Here is a 6171-nt window from a genome sequence, read left to right as displayed (position 1 = left end):
TGTGTAACACCCCGTTTTTCAAAGCGTGAGTGTATTTTTTTTTCAAAAGGAATTAAAATAAAACAGGAAAATAAATAAGGTAACACACGTTTGGATAAATATTTAAGTCGTAGTACAACGACAAATAAGTCAACAGAATTTATGAGCAGCGGAAAAATTCTTAATCCATGAATTCAAAATATATACATAACAAAAGTAGTACAGTCTTCCAGTTTAAAAATAAACGTAACCCCAAAAGAAAGACATCCGTTCCTTCTGTGACAACCTAGTCTGATCATTTTATAAAACAACTAAACACCCTGAGTGATCTCCACGCGCCCCGTGAGATCCTCCTAAAGTAGCTGCAGTCAAGCGTTCCCATCTCCATTTCCGTCTGTAGGGTACAAACCGGTAGGATCGTCCTGACTCTCATCTGAGGGCAAAACCCAGATTTCCACAATAATTGTAAAGGCCACCAATCGAAAATAACAGTTAACACATAACATTTAAGTTTTAAATGCTAAAAATAACTTTTCAACTAAGCATGCACCTTATCAGGATTTTCAATATGCGAAAAGTTCATACAATACTTTGCCAATTAAAAATGAAAGCAAAATGAAGTTCTCAATCCCCTAATGAAAACATAACAAATCAAGACATGGATAAGTTAATGAGTAATCAAACATCTAACTCAAACTGAGGATTTTCACTGATCCAATCGATTGGGCAATCGATTTCCTGAAGGTTTTTAGTGAAATTTGAATTCTAGGTTTAATTCAATCGATTGGGCAATCAATTGACAGCATTTCTCAGCCCCTGACTTAAATTCAATTGATTGGGTAATCGATTGGGCAATCAATTGACAGCATATCTCAGCCCCTGACTTAATGCCAATCGATTTCCAAATCGTTTTTTGCTGAATTCCTGCCCAGCCAAATCGATTTTCTTAATTGATTTTGAAAAACATATTATAAAATCGATTGGAAAATCGATTATGTCACATTAGGGAAGTTCCTGTAACTCATCCAATCGATTGGGAAATCGATTTCCCTGCATATTCTTCCAAAAACACATAAACTAACTCAATATCATTCATACACAATTCCACATCTTAACACTTAGCAATGATAACGCAATCGCTACAACATCATGAGTTTCAAAATGGTATTGCAATCAAACATGTTATCACCAAATTCCAAAACATACACTTAACACTTATAACACAATACTACAACATCATGGGTTTCTAAATGGTATTGCAATCAAACATGTTATCACCAAATTCCAAAACATACACTTAACACTTATAACACAATGCTACGCAGACAAAATGAACCAACAATTCACAATTTAACAGGGTGTAGTCTCTCACGGACAAACACATGTGCAGTCTCTCACGGACAAACACAATTCACCAAGAAACGTAAGTCGTAAATGTACCACCTATCACGGGTCAGTACTTATTACCGAGGTGCCACCTATCACGGGTCAGCACAACTTACCCAACGTAAATCGTAAACGTACTGCCTATCACGGGCCCGTATCGTTTACCAAGGTGCCACCTATCGGGGGTAAGCACGACTTACCAAAACTCACATAAGTAAACAAGACATTAAGAGATTCCCCGTTCTTAATTCTTATTTAACTTAAACTAGGGCGTAGTCTCTCACGGACAAACCCCTGTGCAGTCTCTCACGGACAAACACAATTCCCCCAGGAACGTAAGTCGTAAACGTACCACCTATCACGGGTCAGTACTGTTTACCAAGGTGCCACCTATCCCGGGTCAGCACAACTTACCAAACGTAAATCGTAAACGTACTGTCTATCACGGACCCGTACCGTTTACCAAGGTGCCACCTATCGCGGGTCAGCACGATTTACCAAAACACACATAAGTAAACGAGACATTAAGAGATTCCCCATTCTTAATTCTCATTTAACTTAACGATTTTCAAAACAAAACATTCAGTAAATAAGTCATTAAGAGATTCCCCATTCTTAATACTCATTTACTGAAACGATTTTCAAAAACAAACATTAAGTAACCGAGACATTAAGAGATTCCCCATTCTTAACGCCCAATTAACTTAAACGATTTTCAAAAACAAATATTAAGTAACCGAGACATTAAGAGATTCCCCATTCTTAACGCCCAATTAACTTAAACGATTTTCAAAAACAAATATTAAGTAACCGAGACATTAAGAGATTCCCCATTCTTAATACTCATTTACTGAAACGATTTTCAAAAACAAACATAAAGTAACCGAGACATTAAGAGATTCCCCATTCTTAACGCCCAGTTAACTTAAACGATTTTCAAAAACAAATATTAAGTAACCGAGACATTAAGAGATTCCCCATTCTTAACGCCCAGTTAACTTAAACGATTTTCAAAAACAAATATTAAGTAACCGAGACATTAAGAGATTCCCCATTCTTAACGCCCAGTTAACTTAAACGATTTTCAAAAAACAAATATTAAGTAACCGAGACATTAAGAGATTCCCCATTCTTAACGCCCAGTTAACTTAAACGATTTTCAAAAAACAAATATTAAGTAACCGAGACATTAAGAGATTCCCCATTCTTAACGCCCAGTTAACTTAAACGATTTTCAAAAAAACAAATATTAAGTAACCGAGACATTAAGAGATTCCCCATTCTTAACGCCCAGTTAACTTAACAATTTTCAAAACAAAATATTAAGTAACCGAGACATTAAGAGATTCCCCATTCTTAATACTCATTTAACTTAATGGTTTTAAATTCCACACAAAACAAACTGAAACAAATTCTCACATTCAATTCATAATTCACACCAAAACACATCAATCAACAAACATCAAGTATGAACATGCCAAATACGATGAACACAAATCAACATAATAAATTTCATTTATTCAAAATCTTACATACATGAGGTAAAATCATTTTTCCCAAAACAATACTAACATGCCAATATGATGAACACAAATCAACATAATAAATTTCATTTATTCAAAATCTTACATACATGAGGTAAAATCATTTTTCCCAAAACAATACTCCAATCCTAACACAATTCGTTTCCACTTAACCATAGATAAGGCTCTAGATGCAAACTAAAAGTTTGGAAGGAGCTCTTACCTTAACGTTAGCTCAAACGTGCGTTTCCGGCACCGTGAGTAAAGGAAGCAACGAAAAGGAAAAATGGGAGGAGGAGGAAAATGGGTTCGCGGGTCAGAGGTAGAAGATGGAAAATTTTCTTTTCTTTCCTTTCTTTTTCTTTCCTTTGTTTTTCCTTTCTTCCTTTTTCCTTCTTTCCTTTTTATACTATTTTCTTTTCCTTTTCCTTCCTTCTAGTTTTCCTTTCTTTTTCCCTCCAAACAAACATATATAAATATAATAAATATAACTTAACAAATATATATATATATATATATATATATTAAATATAACTTAACAAATATCTCAAAATATCTAGATATTTGTTAAATTACCATTTCACCCGTAACGCATTAAATTCTCCGTAAAGAATTTACCGCACTTAATTTAAATTTATTTATCGACGAGTAATTCTAAACGGTGTCAAAATAACTTTTTGATCCTATAAACTCCATAATATTATTAACTTTGGCTAAAAAGCCTCCGAGCCAAAATCCAAAACATATAAAATACATAAAGTGTACTTTAAAATTATGGGTCTTACATGGGGTATGTATCCTATCGCTTCCCATGCTCACTATAAATAGTTTGTCACATTTATTGATGATTATAGTCATTTTACTTGGATATATTTTCTCCGATCTAAATCTGAAGTGTTTTCTATATTTAAGAAATTTTAGACATATGTTGAAAATCAGTTTCAAACAACTATTAAAATTTTTCGCTCTGATTCTGATGGTGAATATATGTCTCATAAGTTTTAGGAGTACCTTCAACAGAAAGGCATTTTGTCTCAACGTTCTTGTTCCAATACGCCCCCATAAAATGGGACGGTAGAACATAAAAATTGTCATTTGCTTGATGTGATGCACACCTTACTTCTCTAAGCTTCTATACCTACTAGGTTTTGGGTAGAAGCTTTATCCACAATATTTTTTTTGATCAATCGCCTTCCTCCTACGGTTAGTGACCTTGACTCTCCTTTCTTTCATATTTTTAAAACTCACCTTGATTATAGTGCTTTACATACTTTTGGATATGTATGTTTTGTTCTCCTACCTCCGTTTGAAATGCATAAGCTTGGAGCACAATCTGTTCAATGCGCATTTATGGGTATAGTCAATCTCATAAGGGTTTTATGTGCTATGATGTTTCTAACCATCGTTTCCGCATTTCTAGGAATGTGACATATTTTGATAATCAATTTATGTTTTCTTGCCTTACTCCTTCCATGAATGATTTTGCTATGCTTCCAAACTTTGCTATTATGCATCAATCTATAGAACGTTTTAAACCAGACAATGTATATGTTAGAAAACACAAACAACAGGTTCCCATCCCTCTTCTCGACACTGATCTGCCACTTGATCTTGTAGCTGCTACACCACAATGTTCTAGTAGAGCGTCTCGAGCACTTGATAGATATTCACCAAACAAGTATAATTTATCACATACTTCTCTATCTGCCTCTCTTTCTAGCATCTCTATTCCTACTTGCTACTCACAGGCTGTTAAAGACGTGCGATGCATAAAAGCAATGAATGAGGAACTTCAGGCTTTTCAAGACAATTTCACATGGGATATTGTCTCTTGTCCTCCTCATATCAAACCCATAGGCTGCAAATAGGTGTATTATGTAAAAATGAATTCTCGTGGTTCCCTCAACCGTTGCAAGGCTCGATTGGTTGCCTTAGGAAACAAGCAGGAATATGGCATTGATTATGACGAGATAATTGCACCCGTTGCCAAAATGAAAAATGTTTGAGCTATGCTCTCTATAGCTGTTTCTAATGGGTGGACTCTTCATTAGATGGGTGTGAAAAATGCATTTCTTCATGGTGATTTGACTAAAGATATTTATATGACTCCTCCTCATGGCTTATTTTCTTCATCTAAGGGTGTGTGCAAACTCAAACGCTTCTTGTATGGTTTGAAACAGGCTCCCAGGACATGGTATGAGAATTTTCGTTCCACTTTACTTGGGTTCTCTTTTACTTAAAGCCAATATGACTCCTCTTTGTTCAATCACTGCACCTCTACATGCATTGTTGTTCTTCTTCTTCTTTTTCTTTACATTGATGATATGGTTATTACTGGTTCTGATCTGACATCCATCCAGGAACTTAAACAACAATTGCGAGCCTCATTCCATATGAAAGACCTTGGTAATTTGCATTATTTTCTTGGCCTTGAGGTTCAATACACCTCTAAGGGTATATTTTTCCATCAGCATAAGTATGCCATATACTTGATTTCTATGGCTAGCCTCCAATCAGCTAACCCGGTTGATACTCCTCTTGAAGATAATGTTAAATACCATCGTGATGAGGGCAAACTTTTGATCGATCCTCTATTGTATCGATCGCTTTTGGGTAGTCTTAATTACTTTACATTACTCGACCTGACATATCATTTTATGTCCAACAGGTAAGTCAGTTCATGCATTCTCCTCGTGATATTCACTTAGCAACTGTCCGTCGTATAATTCGCTACTTGAAAGGTACCTCTCACCGGGTTTTGCTCTTTCCTATTGGGACACCTCCTACATTGATTGCTTACAGGGATGCTGATTGGGCCGAGTGTCCTAACACTCGGAACTCTGTCACCGATCAGTGCATGTTTCTTGGTTCTTCGTTGATTTCATGGATAAGTAAGAAACAATCAATAATCTCTAAATCCTCTACTGAATCCGAGTATCGTGCCATGTCTACTACTTGTTCTGAAATAATTTTGCTTCATGGTCTTTTATTTTGAACTTGGGTTTCCTCAAACAGAGCCAACATCTCTCTATGCTGACATTACAAGTGTTATTCAAATTGTTGCCAATGTTGTTTTTCATGAGTGCATAAAGCACATTGAAGTAGATTGTCATTCTATTACGGAGGCCTATGATAATCATGTTACTTCACTTCCTCATTTCAACAATCAATTGCAGATTGCAGATATTCTTACTAAAGTTGTTCCTCGTCCGCGCCATCAGTTTCTTGTTAACAAATTGATGCTACTTGACCAACTGCATCAGTTTGAGGGGGGGGGGGGGGG

Source organism: Cicer arietinum, chromosome 6 (assembly GCF_000331145.2).
Source record: "Cicer arietinum cultivar CDC Frontier isolate Library 1 chromosome 6, Cicar.CDCFrontier_v2.0, whole genome shotgun sequence".
Lineage (NCBI taxonomy): Eukaryota > Viridiplantae > Streptophyta > Magnoliopsida > Fabales > Fabaceae > Cicer > Cicer arietinum.
This window is presented reverse-complemented; position numbering follows the sequence as displayed.